Below are 13,351 nucleotides of genomic sequence, written 5' to 3' on the forward strand. Positions count from 1 at the left end.
ATATTGTCGAGCGGAGGAGAAGCTGATCGAGGCTGATGATTCTTTTTGGAAGTGAAAAGTATTGTACCTTGTAAGAAGAAACTCATGATTTTTCCCCTTTTCCATATTCGGGTTTTTGCCTTTTCTTTTCTATTGTTTTATTTATAAATCTATCTTTTTATCATGAATTTTTTTTCAAACACGGTGAACGTTTTTTCAATATACCCTGAATATTATTTAATATACTGTGAACATTTCTTAAATATCAAATGAACATTTTTTAAACACACAATGAGCATTTTACAAACACACACTGGACAGTTTTTTTTAAATACATAGTTAAATTTCTTTCAAAATAATTTTTTTAATTTTTTTAATATTTTAAAGTTATATTGATAGTTTTTGTTTCATACACGTTTTCCGCACTTATTTAACCGATTAATGAATATGTAATTTTTCTGTAGAAATATAAAAATAGAAAAGTAAATGGGCCGCTCCACTTCTAGCCCATATAGCCTAGTAAGAGACAAAAACACGAAACACACGCAGTACACCACGCATGCACGAACGCACGCGACCCAGCCCAGGTCACAGTCACACACACCTGGTCGGCGGTGTCTCCGCCGCAAATCGGCACCGGCGGCGAGGCCCCTCTCCCGGTTCCCTTGTGCGACCCTCAGACGGCGCCACCAGCCCGACGCAGCCGCCGTCTGCGTGTGAGGTCGGCGCCGTCAACCATCTAGGTGCCGCTCATTTGCGCCACCAACCGACGACGGTGGTGGACGTGCCCCGTCGCCTGGAGCTGCAGGTGGCGAGCCACCTGAAACCTGAAGGTTCCAGATTGCAAAGCTTTGATTTCAGATATTATCTTTTATTATCGAATTCCTACTTTAATTTCAGAGCTTGCAAGCCTGATGAGTGATGAATAGGATAATCTTACTGGCTTCAATGGGAGATCAGCCAATCTCATGGAAGGAGAGGAAAATCTACACTGGAATTGGACAGGTCTACATCCAATGGGACATCAGTTTTTTTTTTTTGGTTTGATTTATAGGAGTGAATTTTTCTAATTGGCCGGGTCTTCAATATCAGCTGACTTTTGTGATTGCACCACATGACATAAACTCCCAAATATGCTGTCCTCGCCGGCGCTCATGGTGGATGCCCTAGTCGGCTGGAGCTGTGGGTGGTCGTGGAGGCCGCAACGACGGGCCACCATTGGATGTCCCGAAGCCCGGAGATACGAGATTGGAAGCTTTAATTTCAGAGCCAATTCTTTATGAATTCCTGTTCTAATTTCAGAGTTTGCAGGCTTGATGAATCATATGGCATTATTGGCCTTAATGGGAAATCAGCCAATCTCATGGAAGGAGAGGAAAGCTTACAATGGACAAGTCAGCATCCAATTCTGATCTCGGTCCTTCGGTAACCATCAAGTTTCCTCCACCATTATGGTTTGGTTTACAGGAATCTTATAGGTGAATTTTGTGATTGTGCAACATGAACATAAAATTCCAACTTAACCTGTTTTTTTCTCTACATCCAACTTATTGCCGTTTCTTGTAACATCATTGGAATAATTTAACGTTTGAAATTATGTCACACCTTCAACTACATGGCACAGGACATCACACTAGTCATTTTCACACTCTTTTTATTTACTCATGATAGAGATATTTGTAATTTCAGAATGTAATGTTTTCATTTAGCATACTCAATATGGAAGGGCAAGAATATGATAATCACCTCCACCTCGCTCAACCACGAGTTAAGAGATCTTCGAGTTAAAACCACTATGTGTAAGATCCACGTGAGTTACCTGTATTTACTGCAACAAACTGCAACAACCTGCCCAAGAGATGGTACCTGTAGGTAAACTATAAGTGGTTCTGCAGAAAGAAGACACGGCTCATAAAAGAGTGGTTGCCGGCGTCCAATATTCTCCTCGTCTTAATGAATGAAAGCAGCGCTGCTTCATTTTGTCAAAAACAATTTAATTGGCCGACCACAGAGTGAGCATTATTGTCTATTTAACAACCTGCACACGAGGAGAGGAGTGCAGAATACAATTTAAGGACCAACCATTCCAACCCCATCTCCACCTCCTTGCTCGACCATGAAGACATGGCAGCTTTTCATGGTCCATCTTCTCACTCATACCCTCCTTTTTCTCACATCCTGCTCCTCTCAACCCACCAACAACCAAAGTAGCAACTAGATCACCGATCTCTCCGTGCTCCTAAAATTCAAATCCCTCATAACAAGTGACCCTACGCGGGCACTGTCCACTTGGTCTTGGGACCCTGTCATCAACGACACGAGAACGGCGCCATTGCCTAATTACTGTGAGTGGATGGGCGTGGCATGCGACAACCACCGGCACCCAGGCCATGTCACTGCCATACGTCTGCTTGCCTTGGGCCTTGTCGGCAGCATCTCCCGGCAGCTCGGTAACCTGACCCACCTTCGCATCCTCAGTCTTTCCGACAACAAATTGAAAGGTGAGATCCCAGGCAGCCGCAGTGGTTATACAACACTTCATACCTTGGAGTTGAGGGGGAACAACCTCTCTGGTTCCATGCCTGCTTCTCTGAGTGTCCTATCAAAGCTCAAATTTCTCAATTGTTTCCGATAACAATCTGATTGGTGATATTCCCATGTCATTCTCCAACCTCATAGCCCTCACGAAGCTTAGTATGCGCAAAAACCAATTCCATGGCCAAATCCCGAGTTGGCTCAGTAACTTGACATCACTGACACACGTAGGATTAGCCCAGAACGGTTTCACTGGCCATATCTCTCCAGCTCTAGGTAAGATGGCAAATCTTTTTACGTTTGATATCATGGATAACAAACTGGAAGGCCCTTTTCCACCATCCATGTTCAATATTTCCTCCATCTTATACTTCAGCATCGGCTTCAACCAGTTTTCAGGATCTTTGCCGCTTGATATTGGCCTTAAGCTTCCCAAGATAATGTTTTTGCTCACATATGCGAACCAATTTACAGGACCAATACCAGGCTCCTTGTCAAATGCATCGGCACTTGAAGTTTTGGTTCTTGGTGGAAATCAGCAAAATGGTCTGATTCCACGGGACATTGGCATCCATGGTCATATCCGGGGATTTTCGTTAGGGCACAATTTCCTTCAAGCCACAGAGCCTAGGGATTGGGATTTCCTTACATCCTTAACCAACTGTAGCAACCTGGAAGTACTAAACCTTGAACAAAACAACCTTGAAGGTGTTTGATGTCTACTACACAACCTTCTTCTTGTAGACGTTGTTGGGCCTGCAAGTGCACAGGTTTGTAGGACAGTAGCAAATTTCCCTCAAGTGGATGACCTAAGGTTTATCAATGCGTAGGATGAAGATGGTCTCTCTCAAACAACCCTGCAACCAAATAACAAAGAGTCTCTTGTGTCCCCAACAGACCCAATACAATGGTAAATTGTATAGGTGCACTAGTTTGGCGAAGAGATGGTGATACAAGTGCAATATGGATGGTAGATATAGGTATTTGTAATCTGAAAATATAAAAACAGTAAGGTAACTAATGATAAAAGTGAGCGTAAACGGTATTGCAATGATAGGAAACAAGGCATAGGGTTCATACTTTCACTAGTGCAAGTTCTCTCAACAATAATAACATAGATAGATCATATAACAAGCCCTCAACATGCAACAAAGAGTCACTCCAAAGCCACTAATAGCGGAGAACAAACGTAGAGATTATGGTAGGGTACGAAACCACCTCAAAGTTATTCTTTCGGATCGATCTATTAAAGAGTTCGTACTAGAATAACACCTTAAGATACAAATCAACCAAAACCCTAATGTCACCTAGTAACTCCATTGTCACCTCAAGTATCCGTGGGCATGATTATACGATATGCATCACACAATCTCAGATTCATCCAACCAACACAAAGTACTTCAAAGAGTGCCCCAAAGTGTCTACCGGAGAGTCAAGAAAACGTGTGCCAACCCCTATGCATAGGTTCATGGGCGGAACCCGCAAGTTGGTCACCAAAACATACATCAAGTGGCACGTGATATCCTATTGTCACCACAGATAAACACGGCTAGACATACATCAAGTGTTCTCAAATCAAAGACTCAGTCCGATAAGATAATTTCAAGAGGGAAACTCAATTCATCACAAGAGAGTAGAGGGGGAGAAACATCATAAGATCCAACTATAATAGCAAAGCTCGCGATACATCAAGATCGTGCCATAGAGAGAACACGAGAGAGAGATCAAACACATAACTACTGGTACATACCCTCAGCCCCGAGGGTGAACTACTCCCTCATCGTCATGGATAGCGCCGGGATGATGAAGATGGCCACCGGTGATGGGTTCCCCCTCCGGCAGGGTGCCGAAACGGGCTCCCGAGAGGTTTTTGGTGGCTACAGAGGCTTGCGGCGACGGAACTCCCGATCTATCTTGATATTCGATGGTTTTAGGGTACGTAGGCTTATATAGGCGAAAGAAGTCGGTCGGGAGGTGCTCGAGGGGCCTACGAGATAGGGGGGGCGCGCCCTACAGGGGGGCGCCCTCCTATCTCGTGGCTGCCTCAAGGATCTTCTGACATGAACTCCAAGTCTCCAGGATCATATTCTTCCAAAAAAATCACACTGCCAAAGGTTTCATTCCGTTTGGACTCCGTTTGATATGCTTTTTCTTCGAAATACTGAAACAGGCAATAAAACATCAATATGGGTTGGGCCTCCATTTGATAGGTTAGTCCCAAAAGTAATATAAAAGTGTATAATAAAGCCCATAATCATTCAAAACAGATAATAAGATAGCATGAATGCTTCATAAATTATAGATACGTTGGAGACGTATCAGTGTTGTGCCAGTTTCTTTTGCCAACCTATCTATAGAGCTCAATTCGATTGCACTTGGTAGAAACAAAATAATTGGGTCCATACCTGTAGGGTTAGGGAAGTTCAAAAAACTTTACAAGGTTTAGCGTTGCAGATAGCCTTTTCACAGGCACCTTGCCTCTGGATATTGGCCAGATTCCTAGCCTCCAGTATCTCGACCTATCCCATAATAGATTCTATGGGAAGATTCCACAATCTTTAGGCAATATCACACAGGTGGGGCGCGCCCTCCTATCTCGTGGCTGCCTCGAGGATCTTCTGACGTGAACTCTAAGTCTCCAGGATCATATTCTTCCAAAAAATCACGCTGCCGAAGGTTTCATTCCATTTGGACTCCGTTTGATATTCCTTTTCTTCGAAATACTGAAATAGGCAATAAAACAACAATATGGGCTGGGCCACCGGTTAATAGGTTAGTCCCAAAAGTAATATAAAAGTGTATAATAAAGCCCATAATCATTCAAAACAGATAATAAGATAGCATGAATGCTTCATAAATTATAGATATGTTAGAGACGTATCAGCATCCCCAAGCTTAATTCCTACTCGTCCTCAAGTAGGTAAATGATAAAAGAAAGAATTTATGCAGTATGAATGCTAGAAGGTGCACAAGTTTGATCAACGATAATTTCAATCACATTTTCTAGCATGATAATAAGTCATAACAGTAGTTCATCGCATAAAACTTCTCACGATAAAGTAACAAGCAATTCACATGTCAAAGCATAGACCATAAATTTCTTGAAAACTAACAAACTTCATTCTCAGTCATCAAACAATCGCAATTCATCTTATTTTCAGGAATAACAAACTCCACATACTCAACTATCATATAGTCTTCTACAATTGCTAACACTCACACAATACAAATGGTTATGGAGTTTCAATCGGACACTGAGAAAGATAGGGGCTTATAGTATTGCCTCCCAACGTATTCACCTTTGGGTGATGTCAACAATAATAGTTCATGCTAACTTACATCCAATTGGATATATATATCAGGATCTTCCCAACACGAGGTGCTTGCCAAAGGATAAAATGAAAAAGGGAAAGGTGAAGATCACCTTGACACTTGCATAAAAGTAAAAGACATAAAGTAAAAGATAGGCCCTTCATAGAGGGAAGCAGAGGTTGTCATGCGCTTTTAGGGTTGAATGCATAAAATCTTAATGCGAATGAACGTCACTTTATATTGCCACTTGTATATAGACCTTTATTATGCAGTCCTTCGCTTTTATTGCTTCCATAACAAGATCGTATAAAGCTATTTTCTTCACACCAAAAGATCATACATATTTAGAGAGCGATTTTCATTGCTTGCATCGATGACAACTTAGTTGAAGGATCTTACTCAATCCATAGGTAGGTATGGTGGACTCTCATGGCAAAACTGGGTTTAAGGATGTTTGGAAGCACAAGTAGTATCTCTACTTGGTGCAAGGAATTTTGGCTAGCATGAGGGGGAAAGGCAAGCTCAACATATTTGAATGATCCATGACAATATACTTTAACTGAGATGTCGGAAAACATAACCCATTACGTTGTTTTCCTTGTCCAACATCAACTCTTTAGCATGTCATACTTAATGAGTGCTCCCAATTATAAAAGATGTCTAGGATAGTGTATTTATATATGAAATCTCTCTTCCTTCAATATTCTTTCATGAATTGTTCAAATGACCAATACAATGCTTGCTAACCTTCAATAAATTTACAACCTCTACTTCTTAGACGTGAAGTCACTACTCCCCATGGGATAAGCAAATGAAACATATATAATTTCATATTTATGACATTCAACTCATTCAACCATTTACTCATAGGATATAAGTGAAGCACACGAGTAAATGACAAACTACTCCAAAAAGATATAAGTGAAGATCAATGAGTAGCTAAATAATTATGTAACTATGTGAAGACTCACTCTCATTAAAGAATTTTAGATCTTGGTATTTTATTCAAGCAGAAAGCAAAACAAAATAAATTTACATTGCAAGGATAGCACAACTCATGTGAAGAAGCAAAAACTTAGGTTCAACCGATACTAACCGATAGTTGTTGAAGAAGAAAGGTGGGATGCCTACCGGGGCATCCCCAAGCTTAGATGCTTGAGACTTCTTGAAATATTATCTTGGGGTGCCTTGGGCATCCCCAAGCTTGAACTTTTGTGTCTCCTTAATTCCTCTCATATCATGCTTTCTCTTTTTATCAAAAGCTTCATCCACACCAAACTCAACAAGAACTCGTGAGATAGGTTAGTATAAACCAATGCAAAACCTTATCATTTTTTACTGTAACAAATCACTGAAACTATTATTCAACATTGAATACTAAATGCCTCTGCATATTTAATACTCCTATCCTCAAATAGAATCATTAAACAAGCAAACATATGCAAACAATGCAAACATAACAGCAATCTGTCAAAACAGTACAGTCTGTAAAGAATGCAAGAATCATCATACTTCCCTAACACCAAAAATTATGAAATAAAATTCCCACTGTAGTAAATTTATCAGATCTCATTATGCAAAAAGTTTCAACATTATATCATTTTCTGACTTTTCTAGGGAATTTTTGTAACAGCGGTAAACTTTGTGTTTTCAAACAGCAACATGTATACTAATAAAATAAGCATGGTGAAGGCTATCCTTGACATTTTTTATTGAAAATATAGATGCAAAACATTATTCTAAATAACAGCAAGCAAATTCTAACAAAAGAAAATGACGCTCCAAGATAAACACATATCATGTGGTGAATAAATATATAGCTCCAAGTAAAGTTACCGATGGACGAAGATAAAAGAGGGGATGCCATCCGGGGCATCCCCAAGCTTAGGCTCTTGGTTGTCATTAAATATTACCTTGGGGTGCCTTGGGCATCCCCAAGCTTAGGCTCTTGCCACTCCTTATTCCATAGTCCATCGAATCTTTACCCAAAACTTGAAAACTCAACAACACAAAACTCAACAGAAAACTCGTAAGCTCCGTTAGTATAAGAAAGTAAAACCACCACTTAGGTACTGTAATGAACTCATTCTAAATTCATATTGGTGTATATCTACTGTACTCCAACTTATCTATGGTTCATATCCTATGATACTACTCATAGATTCATCAAAATAAGCAGACAACACATAGAAAACCGAATCTGTCAAAAACAGAATAGTCTGTAGTAATCTGTATCAAACGTATAATTCTGGCACTCCAAAAATTCTACCAAATTAGTAAGTCCTAAGCAATTCGTGTACCAATCCAGCGCAAAAAGAATCAGATCAGAAGCACGTTTCTGTGAATTAAAAATAATAATTTACTGGGTGTAAAAGTTTCTGATTTTCAGCAGGATCAACACAACTATCACCGTAAGCTATCCTAAAGGTCTTGCTTGGCACTTTATTGAAACAAAAGCTATAAAACATGATTACTACAGTAGCATAATCATGTGGACACGCAAAAACAGTAAGGGTAAATATTGGGTTGTCTCCCAACAAGCGCTTTTCTTTAATGCCTTTCTAGCTAGGCATGATGATGGCAATGATGCTCACATAAAAGATAAGAATTGAAACATAACTGGAGCATCATGAAGCATATGACTAGCACATTTAAGTCTAACCCACTTCCTATGCATAGGGATTTTGTGAGCAAACAACTTATGGGAACAATAATCAACAAGCATAGGAAGGTAAGACAAGCATAGCTTCAAGATTTTCAACACATAGGGAGGAAACTTGACATTATTGCAATTCCTACAAGCATATATTCCTCCCTCATAATAATTTTCAGTAGCAACATGAATGAATTTAACAATATAACCAGCACCTAAAGCATTCTTTTCATGATTTACAAGCATACATTTTTTACTACTCTCCACATAAGCAAATTTCTTCTCATGAATAGTAGTGGAAGCAAACTCAACAAAATAATTATCATGTGAGGCATAATCCAATTGAAAACTAAAATCATGATGACAATATTCATGGTTATCATTATTCTTAATAGCATACAAGTATCACAATAATCATCATAGATAGCAACTTTGTTCTCATAATCAATTGGAATCTCTTCCGAAATAGTGGATTCATCACTATATAAAGTTGACACTCTTCCAAATCCACTTTCATATTCATCACAATAAGATTCAACATCCTCCAAAATGGTGGGATCATTGCTTTCTAAAGTTGACACTCTTCCAAACCCACTTTCATCAATATAATCACCATAAATAGGAGGCATGCTAACATCAAAATAAATTTGCTCATCAGAGCTTGGGGGACAAAATATATCATATTCATCAAACATAGCTTCCCCAAGCTTGTGGCTTCACATATCATTAGCATCATGGATATTCAAGGAATTCATACTAACAACATTGCAATCATGCTCATCATACAAAGATTCAGTACCAAGCATTTTAATGCATTCTTCTTCTAGCAATTGAACACAATTTTCCTTTCCATCAAACTCACGAAAGATATTAAAAAGACGAAGCGTATGAGACAAACTTAACTCCATTGTTTTTCTAATTTTCATTTATAAACTAAACTAGTGATAAAACAATAAACAAAAAGATTCGATTGCAAGATCTAAAGATATACCTTCAAGCACTCACCTCCCCGGCAACGGCGCCAGAAAAGAGCTTGATGTCTACTACAAAACCTTCTTCTTGTAGACGTTGTTGGGCCTGCAAGTGCACAGGTTTGTAGGACAGTAGCAAATTTTCCTCAAGTGGATGACCTAAGGTTTATCAATCCGTAGGAGGCATAGGATGAAATGGTCTCTCTCAGACAACCTTGCAACCAAATAAGAAAGAGTCTCTTGTGTCCCCAACACACCCAATACAATGGTAAATTGTATAGGTGCACTAGTTCGGCGAAGAGATGGTGATACAAGTGCAATATGGATGGTAGATATAGGTATTTGTAATCTGAAAATATAAAAACAGCAAGGTAACTAATGATAAAAGTGAGCGTAAACGGTATTGCAATGATAGGAAACAAGGCATAGGGTTCATACTTTCACTAGTGCAAGTTCTCTCAACAATAATAACATAGATAGATCATAAAACAAGCCCTCAACATGCAACAAAGAGTCACTCCAAAGCCACTAATAGCGGAGAACAAACGTAGAGATTATGGTAGGGTACGAAACCACCTCAAAGTTATTCTTTCGGATCAATCTATTAAAGAGTTCGTACTAGAATAAAACCTTAAGATAGAAATCAACCAAAACCCTAATGTCACCTAGATACTCCATTGTCACCTCAAGTATCCGTGGGCATGATTATACGATATGCATCACACAATCTCAGATTCATCCAACCAACACAAAGTACTTCAAAGAGTGCCCCAAAGTTTCTACCGGAGAGTCAAGAAAACATGTGCCAACCCTTATGCATAGGTTCATGGGCGGAACCCGCAAGTTGGTCACCAAGACATACATCAAGTGGCACGTGATATCCCATTGTCACCACAGATAAACACGGCAAGACATACATCAAGTGTTCTCAAATCAAAGACTCAATCCGATAAGATAACTTCAAGAGGGAAACTCAATTCATCACAAGAGAGTAGTGGGGGAGAAACATCATAAGATCCAACTATAATAGCAAAGCTCGCGATACATCAAGATCGTGCCATAGAGAGAACACGAGAGAGAGATCAAACACATAACTACTGGTACATACCCTCAGCCCCGAGGGTGAACTACTCCCTCATCGTCATGGATAGCGCCGGGATGATGAAGATGGCCACCGGTGATGGGTTCCCCCTCCGGCAGGGTGCCGAAACGGGCTCCCGAGAGGTTTTTGGTGGCTACAGAGGCTTGCGGCGACGAAACTCCCGATCTATCTTGATATTCGATGGTTTTAGGGTACGTAGGCTTATATAGGCGAAAGAAGTCGGTCGGGAGGTGCTCGAGGGGCCTACGAGATAGGGGGGCGCGCCCTACAGGGGGGCGCCCTCCTATCTTGTGGCTGCCTCAAGGATCTTCTGACGTGAACTCCAAGTCTCCAGGATCATATTCTTCCAAAAAAATCACACTGCCAAAGGTTTCATTCCCTTTGGACTCCGTTTGATATTCTTTTTCTTCGAAATACTGAAACGGGCAATAAAACAGCAATATGGGTTGGGCCTCCGTTTAATAGGTTAGTCCCAAAAGTAATATAAAAGTGTATAATAAAGCCCATAATCATTCAAAACAGATAATAAGATAGCATGAATGCTTCATAAATTATAGATACGTTGGAGACGTATCAGTGTTGTGCCAGTTTCTTTTGCCAACCTATCTATAGAGCTCAATTCGATTGCACTTGGTAGAAACAAAATAACTGGGTCCATACCTGTAGGGTTAGGGAAGTTTAAAAAACTTTACAAGGTTTAGCGTTGCAGATAGCCTTTTCACAGGCACCTTGCCTCTGGATATTGGCCAGATTCCTAGCCTCCAGTATCTCGACCTATCCCATAATAGATTCTATGGGAAGATTCCACAATCTTTAGGCAATATCACACAATTGAGCAACCTCTCTCTATCTAATAACTTTCTTGATGGCAACATTCCAGCAAGCCTTGGCATTCTCACAAAACTTATATCTTTGGATCTTTCCACTAACTCCTTGAGGGGGGCAATCCCACAGGAGATACTCATGATTCCCTCTCTTACGGTACTTCTCAACCTCTCCAACAATGCTCTAAGTGGCTCCATTCCAACACAGATAGGAAATTTGAACAGCCTTAGTGCAATCGACCTATCAATGAACAAGCTCTCAGGTGAAATCTCAGATAGTCTCAGCAGTTGCGTCCAACTGAATTTTCTAAATTTTCAAGGAAATCTTTTGCATGGGCAACTACCGAAAGGTTTTTCTTTCTTGAGAGGCCTCGAAAAGCTGGATCTGTCTGATAATAACTTAGCAGGACCCATTCCTGAGTTCCTCCAGAGTTTTGAGCTCCTAATATATCTAAACCTCTCTTTCAACAACCTATCTGGTCCCGTGCCAAATGCAGGGATCTTTTACAATGCTACTGTATTGTTGTTCCCTGGCAATAGCATGCTATGCGGAGGTCCCCCATCCTTGCAACTCCCTTCATGCCCATATATAGGTTCTAACAAGGCTGCGCAACATCGGGGTCGGCTCATACTCTTTTGCATGGTTGGAACTTTGATCGTCTTCATGTGCTCTCTAACTGGATGCTACTTGATGAAGACAAGAATCAAACCGAACAATGTTGTTGATCAATGAGTCGGATTTCACCAAGAGATTCATGAGAGGATATCCTATGCTGAGATAGATGCAGCAACTGAGTTATTCTCACCGAAAAATTTGATTGGTTCTGGAAGTTTCGGCAATGTGTACATTGGAACTCTAAATCTGAATGAGAGTTTATGTACTGTAGCAATCAAGGTTCTCAATCTTGGCAAACAAGGAGCTAATAGAAGCTTCTTGAGAGAGTGTGAGGCCCTAAGGAAGATTCGACACCGGAAACTTGTCAAAGTGATCACTGTGTGTAGCAGTTTGGACCGTGATGGTGATGAGTTCAAGGCACTTGTCTTAGAGTTTATCTGCAACGGAAATTTAGATGAGTGGCTGCATCCAAACTCCATGACTAACAGCCGGAACTTTAGAAGGCTAAGTTTGATGGAAAGGCTATGCATTGCTCTTGATGTTGCAGAGGCATTAGAATATCTTCACCATCAAATTGAGCCATCCATAGTTCATTGTGATATCAAACCATGCAACATCCTTCTAGATGATGACTTTGTTGCACACGTCACCTACTTTGGTCTAGAAAAGATAATGCATATTGAAGAATGCGAGCATGGTGGTGGTGGAACTGAAAGCAGCTCATTTGCGATTAGAGGCACAATCGGATACGTCGCACCAGGTCAGCAATGTTTTCAAATTATCTAGAAATATTTGTGCTTACATTATATAATCCATTATCTAGATTGAACTGAGAGTGAAATCTGCCAAATTTGTGTCTATTACATGGCCAGTAACATCTTTGTTTCATGTTTGTCAGAGTATGGCTCGGGATCTGAACCCTCCACGGATGGTGACGTATATAGCTACGGTGTGTTGCTATTGGAAATATTTACTGGAAGGAAGCCGACTGACAATTTCATGGATGATGTGATAAGCTGCTGGAAATATTGGATGCTAGTGCAACCTACAGCGGACACGTGCAACGGTTCTTAGATATATTCTTAAATCCTATGTTTAACCTTGATGGAAGTGGCATTAGCTAGTGCTGCCTTAAGCGTTAGCTTAAAATTGGCCGCATCGCCGGAGGGATCCATCATCCGTAGCTGCTGCAACTATACTTCCCCTCATGAGTTCAGGATATTTCTGAACTCATCGAAGTCTTCTCCGCTTCGCCATCATCACTGCTTCTCTGATGGGTCGGCACCTAGGGCGGTGACTGCGTCCCTTCTGGTGCGTCCCTTATCTCCCCCTCTATTCCCTCCCGCAGTCACAGCGGGA

At 40.6% G+C, this 13,351-nt stretch overlaps 1 pseudogene; it reads left to right on the plus strand.

Annotated features, from left to right (window-relative positions):
- Positions 1-2,095: 2,095 nt before the first annotated feature.
- LOC119284372 lies at positions 2,096-13,116 on the plus strand (annotated as a pseudogene).
- The last annotated feature ends 235 nt before the right edge of the window (positions 13,117-13,351 follow it).

This window comes from Triticum dicoccoides, chromosome 4A (genome assembly GCF_002162155.2).
Source record: "Triticum dicoccoides isolate Atlit2015 ecotype Zavitan chromosome 4A, WEW_v2.0, whole genome shotgun sequence".
NCBI classification, from domain to species: Eukaryota; Viridiplantae; Streptophyta; class Magnoliopsida; order Poales; family Poaceae; genus Triticum; species Triticum dicoccoides.